This window comes from Typopeltis vanoorti, chromosome 15, assembly GCF_054136105.1.
Source record: "Typopeltis vanoorti isolate ZY-2024b chromosome 15, IOZ_Tvanoo_1.0, whole genome shotgun sequence".
NCBI lineage: Eukaryota > Metazoa > Arthropoda > Arachnida > Uropygi > Thelyphonidae > Typopeltis > Typopeltis vanoorti.
In genome coordinates this window covers 17,008,975-17,030,008 of record NC_143563.1, presented here as the reverse complement: position 1 = coordinate 17,030,008, position 21,034 = coordinate 17,008,975, and the positions used below count along the sequence as shown (strand labels likewise).

The 21,034-nt window shown below is 35.4% G+C and overlaps 1 protein-coding gene across 1 annotated transcript in view; it reads left to right on the top strand.

Annotated features, from left to right (window-relative positions):
* Positions 1 to 720: 720 nt before the first annotated feature.
* LOC150098421 (uncharacterized) overlaps positions 721 to 21,034 on the top strand; it is a 215,367-nt gene continuing 195,053 nt past the window's right edge. The window contains exon 1 of the mRNA XM_090404580.1: positions 721 to 862. The gene's annotated coding sequence lies outside the window, so the exon portion shown is untranslated. The remainder of the gene's footprint in view (positions 863 to 21,034) is intronic.

The following is a 21,034-nucleotide window of genomic DNA, read 5'->3' as shown; positions in this document are numbered from 1 at the left end:
ATGTATCCTCATCATGGAAAGTGTATATAAAATAAAAAAAAAAGATTATCGCGGATTATCAATGATAATATATATTTTTTTGCAAACTCAAAATTATTCATACTATTTACGATAAATACATGAGCATGAATGTGCATATAAATACATACACATACATAGCTTATATGCTAAGCATTACTGGTAATTACTGTTATGTGTACGGAGTTATATGCACTGATATACGTACAATTAAGATATTATAATTATTATATTTTCTGATACATTTATTGCACGATGTTGAAGGCATTCATTTTTTTTATAAATATACGTAATAATAATAATAGCAGTATATATTTTTTTGTTCACATCTTTCGAAGCCAACGTTTGGTTTATACTCGTATTAACTGTTCACTTCTTCCAAGTTTATATATTTTTCATAATCTTCTCTTCTCCTGCTTAATTTCCACATTCATTCATTTAACACGTATTCTTTTAATCCTTTTTGATTTAGGCACACAGTCTGTTGTGATTATTATTCATTTTTAACTATTAACTTCTGCAATATTTGTTAAAATTTTGAATCTATAAAACAACAAGAAAGAATCAATAATTTAAAACAGCTGTTACTGATGTTTATTAAAACGGCAACAGAGGGCACAACTCTACGTTACAAACAGAAGGATATTTGTTGCGAAATGCGGAATATTTTTGTCGAATTGGATTTTTTGTTTTATGATTATGATATATGCGCTATTTTTTATTTGCATTATTATGAGAACTTTCGTTACTTAAAAAGCTGACTGAAAAATTAAGTATAAGCAGCTGTCAACTTATACAAAATTGGAAATTTCGATTATGTATATATCAAGTGATATTTTTTCAGGTACGTTTTTTCATATCTTGGAATAATGGAATTTTATTGCACAAGTTTGGTTTTCGTTTCTGCAGGCAATGTTTGCAAACAGCATTATGCGGGAAAAAATCCCCCCCCCCCACACAAATTCTCGGTTTTTTAATATTATGTTGGATTCTAATAATTCACATTCAAACATTATTATTATTATTATTATTATTATTATTACATGATACCTCTAAGGAGTCCAAGCATTCATCGCGAGCAGGCGCTACATATAAAGTAATGAAATGTGATAAAAATTTTAAAATGTTGGGAGTTGTTTTAAAATATTGTTGAATGTATGATTATTGAATTCTGCATAATGCACAGTTCAATATTATGAAAATGAATGCAGTGTTTTTTAAGATTAAGCTTTCAGTCGCTACTCTAGAAAGAGCTCTTGATTTTTTGACAATTTAAAATAAATTAATAATGACTGCTTCCCCACTGACCAGAAGAGCTTTTCTATAAAGCTTGTAGAAAGTTATTTTGATTTATAACATGTTATAATAACTCATTTTTAAATAAAATTCTTGAAAGTTAAATGTTATTAAAGACTTCATGAGGTCAGCAAGTAGATATTTTTCTTTATCCACGCAATCGATATTATCTATTTAAAAATATGATATCGGTAGAGGTCTGCATTGTAATATTCAGTTGTTTGCATGTGATGCAAACAACTGGGGAGAACAATTAGAAGTGAAGCCGATGTTGTTTCTTTGCAAGTGGACTTGAATACGCTAGCGAAATGGGCGAGTAATTGGGGTTACCAGTTCATTGTTGCAAAGTGTACAGTTTTAAAATTTGGAAAGGAAAGACGGAATGCAGTGTATACAATTATTGGCAGTATCTTGGAGGAAATGGTGGAGATGAGGGATCTGGGAGTGATTGTAGATAAGAACTTAAAATTTCGGGACACATTGCTAGAATCGCGAAGACAGGACAATGGATTATGGCAATGATGCTGAGGATACAAACGTATAGAAGTCAGCTTGTTATGGTTCTACTAAATATTATTATTATTATTTTATTATTATTTGACACCTCCAGAGAGTCTCAAGGACGCATCGAGGGAAGGCACCTGCTCTATAGCTGTCTCCACTACTCAATCCACCAACTGACTGCAACTACACTAATGCCATCTACCACCGGCCACTACCACTGGTATTAGCACAGATAATCACAAACATCCATGCCCATGGCGGGATTCGAACCCACAGCCTTTTGGCTGGAAAGCGTATATGCTAGCCACTCGGCCAGCCAGGCTGGCCAAAAATATGGCTTCGATTAAGCCACATATGGACGTTGTGCACAAATTTGGTCACCTGGCTTTCAAAACGATGAGGAGATATTGGAAAAGGTCCAGAGAAGATCAACTAAGGTGGTTTCTGGTCTGTGGAATGTTGAGTATGAAGACAGATATGTAAATTACAAAGACTAGTGGATAGGAGATGGAGGAGGCAGAGAGGGGGAATATGTTTGGGACATATAAGTTATTAAGGGGTATTACCAGATTAATATGGATGATGTTTTACATATAATGGAGAAGAACAAAGGGAAAACAAGAGGTGTTTCATAGAAGCGGTATATGAAAGGTATGAGCAAGGGAGTGAGGAGCAGATTTTTTGCATGGAGAGTGGTGGGTGATTGGAATGCATTGCCCGAGGGTGTTGCAAATGCAGAGACAGTGAATATATTTAAGACACGGTATGATAAACTGCGTGTGTAATAGTGGGGCACTTGACTCCATGGAGGTTTGATAATAATAATAATAATAACTTTGCTTTTTGTAGTAAGATTGCAAACTATTTTGTGCTCATATTGAATATTTATCAATGATAAGCATTGTGTATGTTTCCTTCAAAAATATTTAATTAAATTAGGAGAGAGATTTCTAAGTATCCTTCAACTTTAATAAAGAAACTTATAATATTTGTTGTTATTTGTTAATTTTCTGATGCTAATATTTGGCTTATAAATGGCATTAAGGACCATCACTGATGAAAGGAAATATAGAAGCATTTAGAAAATAACTGAATTGAATTGCATCCAGTTTCAGCTACTGAAAGAGATGCAGCTAACTAGATGTAAGCATAGTTGTTCTTGACGTGGTGTTAGGGCCTCCCTCGATGAGTCTGTCGACTCCTTGGAGTTGCCCGTAATAATAATAATAGTTGAAATGAGAAAATAAATAAGTTTTTTTTTTTTTTTTTTTGAGACTTGTGCAGTTACATAGCAACTTCCATGATGGTACAGACAATCATTTCATTATCCTTTTATAGATAGATACTATGAGCTTTTCCCAGTCATGCAATGTAACCATTGTAAAACTTTTATACCAATTACTCAAGTCACCTTTAGATGTTTCAGGTTTCAGATGACATTTGATACCTCATATATCGGATAAGTATGTCTTATTTTTAGCAGACTCATCTACAAAAGGTTGTAAACCTTAGTACATTAATATCATGGATAGGCTAAGGTTTTATTTATTCTAGGTAGAAGTGTAGGAGACTCAAGAGAATAATAGAGCAAAGAAGAAGAAGAAATTTAGTAGGATTAGTAGTTGAAGGAATAAAAGTGCAAAAAAAGAGAGATAAATGAAGACATGCAGACATGAGAGCAATGCGAGAGTATTATTATTATTATTATTATGGGCAACTCCAAGGAGTCCTTAGACTCATTGAGGTAGGCCCTAAACATCATGTCAAGAATGCTTCAGCATTTGCACAGTATCTGTCATACTTTGCATTGAAAGGAGAGGAGAGCATGAGAAATGCTAGTGTAAGGTTGAATGAAAGCATGGAAGAAGTTGAGAATGACGAGTTAATTGTAACGAGAGAGACAACATGCTTATGCAGAGTCATTTATAAAGCATGAAACATGAAAGAATGCAAAAATGCCTGGGTACTGCTGAGAAGAGAACGGAATTCTGGAGATTTTGTGTATAGATTCCATGATCATAGCAGTATTTTGATGGGAGTGTGATGAAATTGAGCTTCTCAGGTGTGAAGATTAACGATGTTAGTGAGACTATTAGCATGTAGAAAGATAAAGTGAAAGAGTTTGATCATTTTGGCAGATATAAATGTTCTAAAAGGTGACAAATATGGTATGAAGGAGACATTGAAAACTTAGAAGTAGCAAAAGAGAAGAATGATAGAGGAAAAATAGTGAGTTGCCATGTTATGATAGAGGTGAATTGAGGAGGGCTATAATTCAAATGAGTCAGAGAGAGAGAGAGAGAGAGAGAGAGAGAGTGTAAATCAGAATGGGGTGGTCAGTACAAAGTGTAATGTTAGTTGTTTCCCAGGAAGCTACTACATGTTTATGTACACATATCCATCCTTTTGTTCCAAATGCTTCAGGCATTTTGAACAAAAGAATGGATTTTTTTCTCCATTGGTTAATCCTTCTTGGCCAAAATTTATGGGCAGAGTGATTGATAGAAGGTGATATCATTATTTGATAGAATCTGGTCATATAATATTTTCATGGTGGACAGAACAAACAGGATGGGGGGGGGGTTATGTCATTGTTCTTCGTACTTTTCTATATTTTAGTTCTATTATGTTTGCCTTACTATGCTATGATTAACTCTCTTCTAATTCTCAATTATCTTTAACACTCAATTCAGTTTTGCATCTATCACTCTCTGTATTGTACTCAATCTATAATTTGGGCCATTTCTTAGACCAGTCACGTGTATTCTTTAATTATTAGAGGCTTTATCTTAGTTAGGAACGAAGCCCCTAATTCTACTATTTGAGACTGTCTCCTGATCAAATATTGATGAATTTATTTGATATGCTGCACCAGCCAATATCATAAGATAGATGAGACTCTTATCCAAGGGGACCTTCTCAGAATAATATACAGAGGTGAAAGTTCTAGCACTTATACACATTTACAATCTACTTCAATTCGTCTATATCTAACTTAGTTTGCAGTCATGGCTTATAAATAATTTATTAAAAGAAATTTATTAAAACATTTATTAAAAGAAATTAATAATTTCTTTTAATAAATGTTTCATTCAGGATGTAACAGGGATATTACTAGGCTGTAATTGCCCAGTAAGACATGACATTACATATAATTTGCTACTATTGGCTAGGGAATACAAGAAATAATTGGATGGTATACATTGGCAAATAGCTCAATGAGTGGAGGACAAGTAATTATTATAGGAACTTCAACTATGGGGACATAGACTGAAATAAAGATCATGGGGATGGAGGGAAATTGAATTTATTCAGCTATAAAAAAATGATTACTCAGGTAGCATGTGATGGAAGGTAGTAGGTGATTGAAAATGCTAGATCTTATGATTACATCAGAGGATTTGTGTATAACCAAGATGAGCACCAACTGAGTGATCATGTGGTTTTCACATCGAAGGTAGCCTAATTGTGCGAAAGGTTAGTTAAGAAGGGATATATATATATATATATATATATATATATATATATATATATATATATATATATATATGGAATTAGAGCACTGGTAATTTTGACAGACTCTGGAAACTGCTTGGAGCAGTGCCATGGAATGAGAAACTGTAGGAGAAGGATGTTAGCAGTGCATGGGAAATGGTCAAGGAATGTTTAAAGGACATAGTAGCAGATAACATATCTAGAGTCAGGAAGATAAATCAAGTAGAAATTGAATGTATGAGTAACATGATTAAGCAGAAGTAGACAAAAAAATATCAGAATCCAGATCATTCATCAAGAATTCCACACATTTTCTTGAAAAAATCAAGAATATTCAAATACAAAAGTCAGATTTGTTAGTCAGCTTTGACATTCTTCCCTCATTACCAATTCCATTATCTGACACTGTTAATTTATTATATGATGATTACTCTCCTGATGTAGTGAAGATCAAGATATTTCAACTGGAAAAAACAAGATATCTGCAGTCAGGTTGAAGGAACTGCCTTGGGTAGCCCTCTGTCTCCACCTTTGGCAAACTCATTTTTGAACCATCTGTAAGATACTTTGTTCTCATTCATTCATCCCCAATCCTCTCTTTGGTTTCATTATGTAGATTTTTGCTGTTTGGCCTCATTCTGAAAATGAACTTACCACTTTCTTATAAATAGCCTTCATCCACGCATTCAATTCACCATGGAAAAAAAAAATGCTGGTAGTTTTACCATTCTTAGATATCCTTGTGAATGTAATTTGACATATTTCGGGCAGATAGGCCATTCTGTGGAAAAAATAATTAATGAGTTGATATTACATTGAATACGTGAAACCTCAAAATCTGGCACAATATAGTATTGACACTAAACACAGTATCCAGAGGGATGAAGCTCATCTTCTCCATATAAGCCGTTTTAAATATGAATGAATGGCTTTACAAAGAAAGTTGTGAATCCCTTTTACATTGGCCAAACCTGAATAGGAGTGATTGTCTCTCTCTCTTCCAAAAGTTTGGAAGATTCTCATTTTATGTAAATATCAAAAACAGTTCTAAAATTATTTATTAATATATTAATTTCTAGCAAAAGGTAACTGTTTTTAATTGCTAAACTAATTGTTGTATGTACTTTGTATTCCTTTTTCTGTGCACTGATGATGTACTGTTATTTTCAGTACAAAATATCCATACTTTCATTTCATTAAAGTTAATTTCTGTGAAAGTTTAATTTTCACTTGGTTAGACTATAGTTTAATCCTTTATCCAAGTGTGAGCAAACAAAGTTTGCACCTGAAAATATCTTCAGGACTGGGATAAGGTAGTACAACACTGGGAAACTCGTAGCAAAGGTGGACCAAGCTAACATCACTCCTATCTCAGTATCTCCCATAATGCAAAACACATCTCCTCGTGGATATGTATCATGTTATGCATTAAAGGAAGGGCCACTACCCAGACTAGTTTCAACCTTTATTGAGGTCTCTTCAGTGGGAGCGGCCCAGAAGTGGAGATGCCAGGCAGCAGCCATGGCGAGGTCATCTTTACCTATAGGAGTTGCCAAACGGTGTGCCACTTTTTATTAAATTACTCTGGATTTAGAGAAAGATGTCAGGTGCAAACTTTGTTTGCTCACACTTGGATAAAGGATTAAACTAAATTTATTAATTACTGTGGTTATCGTGTAATTTGTTGTTTATGATAGGTATTGTGTGATGAGTCTTCTGGCTTTATGCAGTGCCTGTAATAATAAATGCACTTATGGAGAACACATGAGAAACATGGAAAGTCATACTGATTATGTTTTTTGCCTAAATACATCTCATTTTCCAACTTCTCATTTTTAAATTTATTCACATCATTCCATTTGAAATTGTTTGTCAATCAAGAAGTTTACTTTTAATGTTAAACATTGAATACTATACTACTCTTTCTTTTCCTTGATCAATATTGCTCAAATAACATATTATAATTATTATTTAGAGGTATCTCACTTGTCCTACAAAGGTTACAAAGTAAATTATAATTCACATCAGTGGTGGCTCGTATATAAGCACTGTGGCACTGCAGCACTCAAGGAAAAAATGAAAAAATTAAATTTTGTCTGTGTTTATAAATAATAACAATGCTTACAACATTATATAAATGCAATACCACATGTTAAAGGTTACAGCTTATGTTTTGACATTGATTGAATAGTTAATAATTGGAATTGTTCGATTAACGCTTTAGATTACGAAACAAATGTACTGCGATCTAATGCTGATATTCGTTTGCGCTTGTCATTGCATGTTACGTCATTCCGAGATTGCTGTTTGGGCAGTGTATCATATGCTTCCATGTGTTATTTCTGTGAGATATGAAACGTGTATTATTGGTGCATGTTCGTGGTGAACTATTTTTTGTAAATCTTATTTTATTTTGTTAAAATAACTATGTTAATTAATTAATATAATTAATTATGTTATTTATATTAATCATGAAATCGTTACATGAAACAAATGCACTGCGATCTGATGACGCCAATATTTGCGATATTTGTTTGCGCTTGTCATTGCTATTGATACGAAACTTTTATTATTGGTGTTTGTTCGTGGTGAGGATGAATATTTTTAATAAAGCAATTTTTTAATATGTACATTTATTTATTAATAAATTCGTTACTGATTAGGAAAAAAAATTTTTTTTTTGTATATGCAGCACCCCCACTTAAAATTTTCACCGGCCACCACTGATTCATATCATCCCACTCACCATTCCACTATGCTAAGCACTCGGCCAGCCTGGTTGGCCGAGTGCTTAGCGTATCCACTCTCCAGCCAAAAGGCTATGGGTTCAAATCCTGCCGTGGACATGGATGTTTGTGACTGTCTTTGGAAATACCAGTGGTGGTGGTTGGCGGTAGATGGCGTTGGTGTAGTTGCAGTCAGTTGGTGGATTGAGTGGCAGAGACAGGAGTTATAGAGCAAGTGCCCTCCCTTGATGAATCTTTGGACTCCCTGGAGGTGTCTAATAATAATTATTATTATTATTATACTTGCGAAGAAATCATATTCTTTGTCTGCATGTGAAGGGATACTAAAGCAATCGATGTGAAGTCATCAGCTTCTATGTACAAGTAGCCTAGTCATAAAGATACTCCATATGCAAACCTTGTTTGCTTTGTTTGTTTGTGTAGGACTTTAGTTTTATTCCAATGAATTCAATGCCTAGTAGTAAGGCATGGCTGGTCAAAGCACACTCATCAGACTCATGAAGTAGAATAAAATCTTGGTGTGCTAGATAAATCTGAGCTGAACGACCGATATGCCCATAATAACAAAGGCTGCAGGATATTATAAATGCCAGGATGACAAGTGGAGGATGTTTATCTTTTGGAGAGTTTTAACCGAACCCTTAATTTTTTTAGTAGTAAAATTCATTTTCAAGCAGCATATATCATGTTTAAATCTGTGCCTCCTTATAGCAATTTATCTAAAAATAAAGTTTTAGCTCTATCATCATAAAAGCACAATAGGAATATTATTATAAAAAGCTGACAAAGGAAGTGCAGTTGTAATTTGTGGTAAAAATAACTTCTTCTCTTCAAGGATTAGGCATTTACCTGTTTTGGCTTCACCTATCTTTCTATCATGCTGCTGGTCTTCCTCTCTCGCTCTCTTTCTCTTTGGTCTATATCTATCCACTTCTTTTGGCAGCCAATATCTTTCCATCCTAAATAGTATCTCCACCTTGATGTGGTAAATAAGCTTGCACACCAATGACCTCAAGAGCTATGCTAACTAGCTAAGCTACTGGTAGGGCCTCTCTAGCTGGACAAGTCAAGAGGTAAGGGCCAGACTAAGAGATACCCTAGTCCTCCAGGTTGGGGGCTTTGCATAAGGCTAGTTACCTTACCAAGTAAAAAATTTCTATAACTCAGACACTTGAACTGGAAAATTCATTGAACCAAAACATTGGATAAAAATAACTATTTTAGAAAACTTAATCTTCTACTTTGGGATCATTCCACACATAGATGCATTTCCAGAGATCTAATTCAATTGCAGATCAACATAAACAAAATCTATCAAAAACTTAGAGTTTTTTCATGCTAGACTTCCTCAACATTATGGTCTTCTTAAGATTTATGAAGAAAATGTTCCTTTAGGACCAATGGTAAACTGTATAGATTATCCAATCTATAAACTCTCAAAACATCTGTCTATTGAATAAGGAGCTTCTCTCCTTATTCACTGGAAATTTGTCTTCCGTCATTAAAAATTCAGAGGATTTCCAGAATAAAGTTTTCATACAGTTTCCTAAATATCTTTGCATCCAACAGATCTTTTAATTAGTTTTGATGTAGTCTCATTTTTCATGAACATCTGTCTTGCCTGATAGAATAGAATTATTATGTAATGATTTTCCTCCTGATATTGTAAAATAATTTGAATTAAAAACTTGGTCCTAAATGCAGGTTATGTTTCTTATTAAAACAAGCTTATAAACAGATAAAATAAACAGACTGCAATTAGGGGGGTGTCCTGTTTCTCCGACTGTAGAAAATTATTAGATGGAACATTTTGAACAACATATAATTAATGTTCTTTCTCCTAATTCTTCAGTTTGATATAAATATGTTGATGAAATATTTGCTCTCTGGAACTCTTATTTGGTGGAGCTTCATGAATTTCTAGAGAAAATTAATTCAGCACACCCAAGAATTAAATTTATCCTTGAAGTAGAAGAAAGCAATAGTCTCCCATTTCTGGACATTTTGTCTTACAATAACCTAATATGTGCAGTTCTCTGTATACAGAAAACAACTCATAATGGTACATCACATTTTTAGTCTTGTCAGAAATATGGCATTATTAAAACTTTGGTTCATCATGTGCATAAACTGTGTTCTATTCGTTATCTTTTAAATAAAGAACTGTTATTTACCAGAGCTACATTCATCTCTAATGGATACAAGACCAAAATAACCTGCAAAATAATTAAATAATTATGGCATTCATCCAAATCCTAATCTAAAAGAAATTTCTAGAATTTCCATTCCATGTGTAAAGGGAGTGTCAAAAAGACTTACAAGATTTCTTTGCCAAATCTATGAAGTTTTTTTTCCATCTATTTAGGAAATTAAATTTCTTCTTAGAAAGGCAAATATCCCTCCACTTTCTCATCCTGGAATTTACAGAATCCCATTATGATGCTGCCTTTATTATTATTAATGGGAAGATCAGTCAGTTAGCTCAGATTTGTCTAGAAGAACATCAAGATTATATTCTTCTTCATGGGTCTGATCAGTCAAGTTTGGCCAGCTCTGTCTTATTCACTGGAATAAAACTAAAGTTCTACACAAAAATAATTTTTTACTTGAAAGACTATATTAGAAAAGTTGTTTTGGGGGCCATGCTCAACAACTTTCTTAAACTTTCCCAATTTTGGTAAGTCATCCTAAGTAATCCTCCTTATGTAAGTGTTATTATTCTTTAAATACTTTATCATCACATTATCTGCTTACATCTCTATTAATGTGAAGGTCCTCCACATCACTGCCATTATCCAATGTGATGACTTCACAACTTGTGATTGTGGTCCCTGAACTTAAGATCTTTGTCCACCACTACTCCTAGATCTCTCTCTCATCTCCACTAGCTCCTTTAAAATTTAAAATTTCCCTACTAAGTGTATACTTTGCATCCCATTGTTACTTACCAAATTTTAAAACCTTACACTTTGCAACGTTGAACTTACTTGTCCAATTACTTGCTCATTCATACAATCTATTCAACCTGTAAGGCAAAAACATCTGCTTGATTCTACATTGTTCCCCCTCCCCCCAGTTTTGCATCATCTTCAAATAGTTGCATATCCCCAGTTAAACCATCCCAGTATCATTAATATATAATCAATAGCCAATGACAATAGATAGTCCCCTGTGGCACACCACTAGTGACTTTCCTCTATCAGGATACTGCACTTCCATATACAACTTGCTAATACCTATATGATAGCCAGTTATTTATCCAATTCACCAGTCCGTTATCCAGCCCCATCTGTTTCAGTTTATTTAACAGCTTGCCACGTGGCAGTCTATCAAAAGCTTTTGCAAAATCTAAGTACAGTCATAACCCTGACTTATGCGAATCCGGAGTTATGCGGTTTCTTATATGTACGTATTCCCGTCACACTTCATGCCTCACCACTTGTCGTATCTTTCCGGTGCTGGCCGCATTCGCCAGCGTTGCACATGCTGTGAACAAGCACTGACGTGTTCCGCACGGTCTCCATTCATACATGATTTTTATAGTCTACAAACCTTGCGATTGTTTAATGTTATGTTCTTGATAAAATTTTTATCACATAAAAAATAATCATGTCATCCAAAAGAAGCAAGTCTGATTCTTCTACAGCTAGCAAGAAAAGAAAAACATTGAATTTGGAAACAAAACTCAACATTATTAATGATTTTGAAGGCGGAATGAAAATTTGTGAGCTAGCAAAGAAGTTCGATCTACAGAAATCCACAATAAGAACAATCATAAAAGAAAGGTTTACAGATTTTGGAGGACATAGATTCTAACGAGGAATGAATTGTAGCCACAAGGCAAGGAATAAAAAAATCATTAGCTTGCTATGAAGAAATTTTGCATGACAAAAAAAAAGACATTATGCCATCAGACGAATCTATTAGATTTTATGAAACCATTGACATCGAAATAACTTTATTTTTTTATGTACGAAAAACTACAATTTATGACTATATTTTTTATAGGTGTTTACAAAAACACCTATAAAAAATATAGGTGTTTTTGTAAACCTTTGGTCCCAATTGTATGTTTGTATATATAAATTACATGCAAAATTATACTCTGAGTTACGCGAATTCGACTTACGCACACTTTTTGTTGGTCCCACCTACCGCGTAACTTCGGGGTTTTACTGTATACCACTGTATACACATCTCCCTTGTCCAATACATTTGTCCACTTTGTTATAGCACATAAGTTGGTAAAACATGACCTCCCTATAAAACACCCATGCTGACAATCACAGAGAATACTGCTGTTATCAGCTCATTTTTGTATCCTAGTTCTCACTAATCTCTCCAATACCTTAACCACACCTTAACCTTAATTCCAGTTATACAGCTTGGCCTGTAATGTGTAGCCATGACCTTATCACCATGATACTGACAAGAAGTTTCTTGTTTAATTCTTTACCCAAGTGTATGCAAACAAGCTTTGTATGTGTGAATCTTCACTTCTCAGGCTACTGGTGTACAGAGGCTGTTAACTTACATCAGTTGCTTTAGTATGCTACTTATATATGAAGAATATGATTTCTATATTAATTCAACCTCAGTATCTTCTTGGGTCCAGCAACCATTGATAAGACCAAAACCAGCCTGGTTGGTGACCCTTTCCATAATACGTGTGCTATGCTGCATAATGGAATGCAACTGATGTGAAGTTAACAGCCTTCATATACAAGTAGCCCAGTTATGAAGATACTTCTCACATAAATTGTATTTCCTTACACTTGGGTAAAGGATTAAACAAGAATATAAGTTATTGGAATAAAGAGCTTAAGTAGCTTCAGTCTGTAACAGTAAATTATAAATCATTAGGCTATTATTAATCCTTTGATGTTATAGCCAGATAAGACAGAAACCTATAAGGTTTCAAATTTTACCAGAGAGTTTACAGGGAGACATGACATAGGGAGAGTTGAAGTTGGAAGTAGTAGTGGATCAGTGGTGAATTCTCTATGCTTGCTGCGCAAGCTCATTAATTGAGAAAGAAGTAATATTTATTTCTTAATAAATGCATGCATTTATAAGCATTCCATTTAGGCTTTTCTTTTTGTAAACAGAAGACGTCTTAAGCTTGTGCAGCAATAATTGAGCTTTGCGCTGTGTAATGAAGGCCGATGCTTGCTTGTTTAGTGAAAGCTACCTTGGCTTGCTCGGTTGTAGGAGCTTCCAGGTCCTCGCAGCTGCACTGTAATTTCATGTGCACGCATAGCCATTGCATGTTGTCTCACTCTGTTGCTTAAAACACAGGCCATATGCAGTCAACGTAGCTCTAGCAGTGAGCTTCAGCCAGCCTTTGCAAGTGTGCGTGTTGCTTGGGAAAAGTAATTTTCCCAAGCAACCAACCAACAACAAACAAACAACTTTTTATGACAATGTTATTGACCAGTTCATAAAGAAGAACTATAGGGTAGAATTTGTATTCAAGTAGCTAAATTGAAAAAGATAGAATATCATTTGTAAAATAAATGTTGTATTTGTATGATTAAATGTACATAAATTTCTAAATATATAGTTTTAAATGGTCAGTAATTGATTATTCTGCTAATCAGACTTCAATCACACCTCTCACTCCCTGAATGATAACAAAAGCAAGTGTGAATTTCAAGACCAGCATTCACCCCTGTAGTGGATGTATGTATGGGGATGGTCAGCATAGAAATGGAATAGATTAGGATGTGAATGAGGCAGTTGAGATGGAGTGATAGGAGGTGATAAAAGTGATTAGGCAAGGGTGGATGTGGTGGGAAAATTGCAACTAACAAATGGCTTGTGCAAGACTTGTTATAGACCTCAAAGTGAGCTACTATGTTTCTTTACAAATGCCAAAAGTATCAGAAATAAGGGAGATGAAATAGTTTCACTGACTGAATTTATTTACCCCAAAATCATTGGAATAAGTGAAACATGGTTGAATGAAGATGATATCCTAACAGGAATAGAAATGGAAGGGTACAGTGTTTTTTGTGAGGATAGAAAGGACAAGAAGAGAGGGGAGTGCCACTGATGGTGGCAGGGGAATTATGTTCACATAAGGTAGACATGAAAGAGGGAAATAGTGGCAATAGTTTTGAAGCAGTGAGGTGAAGTTGACAGGTAGAAATATTTAGCTGGATAGGCTAAGGCCATAGGGCAGGAAATGTGGTGGGTGGTGAAGAAATGTATAAGCAAATTGGATTAGTAAGAAGGGAAGGGTGATTGTTATGAATGATTTTAATTATCACAGTATAGATTGGAATGAAGAGATAGCATTTGGGAATAAGGAAAATGAATTTCTCGAGTTCTTGAGAGACAACTATCTCAGGCAGTATGTAAAGGAGAATATGTGAGGATCGAGAGTTTTAGATCTGATCATTGCATTCGTGGATGTAATGTGAGTGGGATTTCGCACTTCCCTCCAGTTGGTTTGTGGCTAGCCACATGAAGATTTCCGTGAGGAAAGGATACATGTGGAAGTACATGGCTAGTGATTATGACACCTTAGAAGTCAGCTTGAGTCTCCATAGCTCACTCAGTATAGACGAAGCCCTTTGGTTGGAAAGACCCAAGTTTGATTCCCATTCAAGACACGAGGAACCTTTATCTTGTCTTTTTCGACTAAAGGTGAGTTAGCCAGTTTCATATGGAGGTGGGGGAAGGTTACCTGGAAACTGGAGTTTTTCATACCCAGAACAGGCAAACTGGTCCCGCGACCAGTTTGAGGATAAGGACTAACCACCTTATCCTCAAAGCAGTTGTGGTTTCGAATCCTAGTAGGCCATGCCTAATATGAACGTAACAGGCCACTAGGATCTAATATACATGAAAGGAAGAGGAGGAGAAGTCAGCTTGGAGCTATAACACGGAATGAGGAATTGAGCAGTAAGGAAATAAATGCTGCTTGGGAAATGACAAAGAAATACATAATAATATTATCAATGTGTAAATATATTCTGAAGGTCAAAAAGGCTGAATAAGATGGGTATAAAATGGAGGAATGTAGGTTTTAGGCATGAAATCTGCAAGAAGGAACTTTGGAAGCTTTGCATTTTTTTAATAATGCATTGATTAAGTTTTACTGGTGATGGAGGTGGTGACTGAGGAGGTGAGAGAAGATGCACCTTGGACAATGTTGTATGCAGATGACATCTTGCTGTGTGCAGATTCAAGAGAAGAAGCGGGAACTAAACTGGAAAGATGGAGAAAAGTACTGGAGGGGAGAGGTATGAGACTGAGCAGAAGTAAGACAGAGTATATGTGTTGCACAGTGGGTGGCAGCCAGCAGACAGATCTGGAGCTGGAAGGAAATGTCATCAGGAAGGTGAGGGACTTTAGATACTTAGGTTCAACAGTGGAAGAAGATGGAGGAGCTGAGAAGGAAGTGGGATGCAGGATACAAGCGGGTTGGAGGAACTGGAGGGAGATGGCTGGAGTGTTATGCGATAAGAGGGTGCTGATCAATCTGAAAGGCAAAATCTATACGACGGTAGTGAGGCCAGCTATGACATATATGCTATAGAAACTGTGGCCCTGAGGAAAAATAACATCAGCAGGATGGAAGTAGCAGAGATGAGAATTCTTAGGTGGATGTGCGGTGTGACCAGAAAGGATCATCTGAGAAATGACTATGTAAGGGGAATGGTGAAAGTTACGAACTTAGGAGCGAAGATACAGGAGGCAGGGTTGAGATAGTTTGGTCATGTGATGAGGAGAGAGGACGAATATGTGGGAAGAAGGGTCATGCAGATGGATGTGCAAGGAAGGAGGAAGCGTGGCCAGCAAAGAAGAGATGGAGGGAGCTGGTAGAAGAGGACTTGAGGATGAAGAACTTGGATGTGGAGGAGACTCATCATCAACAGTGACCTCACTTAAGTGGAAGAAGCTGCAGAAGAAGAATTAAGTTTTACTGGCTTAACATGTTTCAAACTCATTTATTCTCATTATTTCAGTAACTCATTTTTTATGCATCTGTTGAGAGTTCACTTATGAATAATATAACTTTCTGACATGGAATTGCTATGGTATTTAATGGAGGGCTTTAGGGTTTTTTTTTGTGGTCTCTGATGAGAGCCAACCATTTGAAGCAGCGAAACATAATCAGTGCACTTATTTATTATTTATTTAGCATATGGCTCACGCATGAAAAGTTACATTACATTAATCCTTAATATATATGGACATAGTAATAGACATATGTACAATAATAAGACATAATACAGTTATGAAAGAGACACTCAAGAATAGGCTACAACTGCATGTCTAGGTTGATTTTCCAGTCAACTGCACTAGGTGTAGTATGGATGAAGTCTGACAGGTTTCCACTGTATTCATGTTGGACACATTCTGCTCGTAGTGCACTCTGGATAACGCTAAAGAGCTAGAGCGACTTGGCAACCAGACTATCTTCTCGATGTCCTGGTTACAGCACACATGAACTCAATCAGTGCACTAATAAAAGGCAAATATATATATATATATATATATATATATATATATATATATATATATATATATATATATATATATATATATATATATGGGCCCTTGGGCAGAGTCCCTGTCTTTTAAGTAATGCTATCCAAGGGAATTTCTATGCCAAAGGTTAATTTCCCATAAACTCTTTGGTGAACTTTGAAACTTTTTAAATTTCTGTTTTTTTCTGGCTATAACATCAAAGGATTAATAATAACCTTCAGAATGACCCAGTTACTGGAGGTAAAATAGGCATTTGCTTCTGCAGCATGTTGTGGTTAGTATGTACTCTTTATGATCTACTATGAGTAATATATGTATATTACTCATAGTAATATACATATAATATGTAATATAATCAATACATAAGTTTATACATGGGCATTTTTTTCCCTCTTAGAGGAAATCTTTTAAAATGGGGAGAATATGAAGGATACTTTTGGTACTTTTTTTTTTTGAAAGAGGAATGTAAGAAAGATTTTGGTATCTTTTAATTGAAATTGCAGTTGATGAGGGTTTGATTATAAAAAATCCATATACTCGTTGAACAGTATTTAATGACATTATTACAATAAACCAAATAAACTAGAAGTTTAGGAAGCCTTGTTTATTTAATCTAGCAACTTTGGATCAAGCACACAAATAAACTTGTTAAAAACACATAAGCACTATAATGAGGTAGGCAGTGGAAATATCCCAATTGTGATTGAAAAATTACATGAGCTATAGTCCCTAACAAACACTTTATGGGAAATTGAATTTGAAGCAGTATAACATACTGGAGTGAAGATCTTGACATCATAACTCCAGAATTTTGGATAATCCTTGATATGTTCATACTAGTTAAGAGTATGGGAAGTGTTTCTGTTACTGACTGAAAAAATAATCTTTCAGAATTCAGCTTCTGTTTTTTTTTTTTTTTTTTAAGGAGTTTCAGGGGCGAATGCTGGTCTTGAAAATCACGCTTGCTCTTGTTATCATTCAGGGAGTGAGAGGTGTGATTGAAATCTAATTATCGGAATAATGAATTACTGCTGACCATTTAAAACTATATATTTAGAAATTTGTGTACATTTAATCATACAAATACAACATTTATTTTACAAAGGATATTCTATCTTTTTCAATTTAGCTACTTGAATACAAATTCTACCCTACGGTTCTTCTTTATGAACTGGTCAATAACATCGTCATAAAAAGTTGGTTGTAACTTAATTTTCCCAAGCAACACGCACAGTTGTAAAGGCTGGCTGAAGCTCACTGGTTAGAGCTACGTTGACTGCATATGGCCTGTGGTTTAAGCAACAGAGTGACACGACGTGAAATGGCTATGTGTGCACATGAAATCACAGTGCAACTGCGAGGACCTGGAAGCTCCTACAACCGAGCAACCCAAGGTAGCTTTCACTAAACAAGCAAGCATCGGCCTTCAATACACAGCGCAAAGCTCGATTATTGCCGCACAAGCTTAAGACGTCTTCTGTCTACAAAAAGAAAAGCCTAAATGGAATGCTTATAAATGCATGCATTTATTAAGAAATAAATATTACTTCTTTCTCAATTAATGAGCTTGCGCAGCAAGCATAGAGAATTCGCCACTGATTAGCTCATACCTGATATAATTATTGTACTAATAGCATGTCGTTCTTTTGTCCACTCTGCTACACACACACATCTCACTATCTCCCTTACTACTTAATTCTCCCACTACGCGAAACTACCATTAACACCATCTGTCATCCATTATCACCACCAACAGTATTTTTTGTCTGTAAATTGCATGTGTTATCCAAAGTTGGGCAATTTGCAGATAGGTATCTTATATAGCTTAGTGTATGTGCCAAAAGGTGGAGCAGTAGTGCACTCAGGATTTAATCTTGGGGGGGGGGGGGGCTAGTTGAGTAGATGATTTGAGAATACACACCACACATCGCATACGACCTACGACTGAGCGTATGCAATGATCATTAATTCATAAGTACTGTAGTATATGAAATAGAAGACATGACACAACATAAATAAAAAAATGAATTTTAATTAGGAAATGATTTTTGGAAAATTTTCTAGTTTTTTTTCCCCTTTTTCTTTGGTGGGGACAGGGCCCTTTCCCCCCCCCCCTCTGGGTGCACCACTGGGGTGGAGGTTATCCTTAGGGGAAGAGATAAGGATTGGCAGTTTGAAAAAGCCCTCCGAAGGTGATGCATGATTTATGTCATACTCTGTCTCTCTTTTCAGATGTATATTATTTATTTTGTTTATATTTTTTATACTGGATCACAAATTAGGATATTAATATGCAATAAGAGTTTTTAGCTATGTTTTATGTATTTTTTTACATTTTAAGTCGGGTTTAACTGATAGGTTGAAACTTTCTAAACAGGAGATGTAATTGACAATATTTTGGCTTGTTTCAGTAGCTATTTTCAAGTGGGTTATGATTTCACTAGAGCAGGAATTTGATTCTCAACCTATGGTACACGTACCACTGGTGGTATGTGAGCCACTGCCTTACTGGTACATCTAATATCTTGAATTAAATATAGTGGTACGCCACTGGAAAAGGTTGAGAACCCATGCACTAGAGAATTAAAGACAATGCAGTTCGATTCTACAGTGGAAGATAAAGCAAAATGCAGTTACCCACAGGAAAGTTTGGTGTGTGTGTGTGGGGGGGGTGCTGACATTAATTTTTGGAATTTTGCATGACTCCCCCCTTACTAAAATTGGGAATATTATTATCTATCATTCTAGTTGAGATTGAATTATTGAAAAAGAACTTCACAGGCTGATTTCAATAATCTTTCTAAAAAAAAAAATTGTGATGAAATTTATCTTCATTTTAAATTAAAGTTACCAAGAAATTATATACTGGTTTAATCCTTTATCCAAGTGTAAGCAAACAAAGTTTGCACCTGAAGTATTTTCAGGACTGGGACAACTCGTGGTAAAGGTGGTATGACTTCACATCACTCAGGCACAAACTTTGTTTGCATACACTTGGATAAAGGATTAAACCAAGTATATAATTTCTTGGTATCCTTAATTTATAGTATAACCAAGTGAAAAAACTTCCAACAACCTTTCTCTAATCCAGAGTAATTTAATAATAAGGTGTGACACCTTATGGCAACTGGTATAGGACAATATGGCTTCTGCATTACTTCAACCTTGGTATCACCTCTGGGTCTGGCTCCCACTGATCTACTTTTGTGTGGAAGTGGTTGTGGCAAGGCTGAGAAACCAATGACGTCTTAACCGAGGCTCCGCTTTTGCTGTTTCCATGTCGGGCTCTCACGGATGTGCTTTTGCACAGAAGGGGGCAGTGCTTTCCCTGAGATATGAGTGGCTCTGCTTGGTGGTAGGGTTTTGCCTGTCTCTGAGTGGGGCCACCACTGAGATTATGGCTGTGCTCAGTGGTGGAGGGAGCCAACGTTGAGTTAAATGGTCACTCATTGTTGGGTGATCTGAGTGATTGCATGAGTTTTAGGTGAGGTCACCCAACACTTAAACAGGGAAACCAGTCTTGATAGTGACCCTTCCCATAATGCATAGCATTGTAAATGTCTTCAAGGAGATGTGCTGTGCATTATGGGATACTAAGGCAAGTGATGTGAAGTCATACCATCAGTTACCCCAGTCCTGAAAGATACTTCAGGCACAAACTTTGTTTGCTTACACTTGAATAAAGGATTAAACCAAGTATATAATTTCTTGGTATCTTTAATTTATAGTATAACCATCTGAAAAAACTTCCAACAACTTTATCTTCAATTTCTTCTGTGGTAGTGTGTGTGGAGAGAGAACGAGTGAGTGACCTGCTGCTCTGCAATGCCAGATTTATTAGGGTTTATCAGGTGTATCTCTGATTTCATCTTTGCATGATTGTGCTGGGCATCCTATTTGCACCTGATGTAATGCTACAAGAGCAAGGTATGGAATAGATTACTGGATTTATGGACACTTCACTCTTTATATATGTGTACTCCCTACATAGCTTAGCTTTGATGAAATCAAACAGCAACAATCTTTGTACCAAACATTTTGAAATTAAAGTTAATCCTTGCAGTTTTTCCACATTTCCATTGAAAGGCATATAGTGCCCAATAGATTTATTTATAAAAATTCACTTTTTTTAGATAATAAAATAAATGTCACTAATTAAAGTATTAATTTCAATTATATAATTAAAATGAATACTTGAGATAGATTTGGGAGACATGAGTGTTCCTTTCCCCTTTTATGATACTGCCATTGTTAGGCTGTTAAACAAAACAGTATACAAATAATATAAAAAAATTATATACCCCCCCCCCCCTTATTCCTAATCTGCTTGTTCTTTCTGGGTGAAGTATAGTTTGTGGTGTTGTCTTTCCTCTTCCAAACGAATTAGCAGCTTGCATCATTCGAAGGCAAGCAGGCAAGACTTTAATGGGTACAAGAAAGACAATTTAATATTTAATGGTTACAAGAAAGAT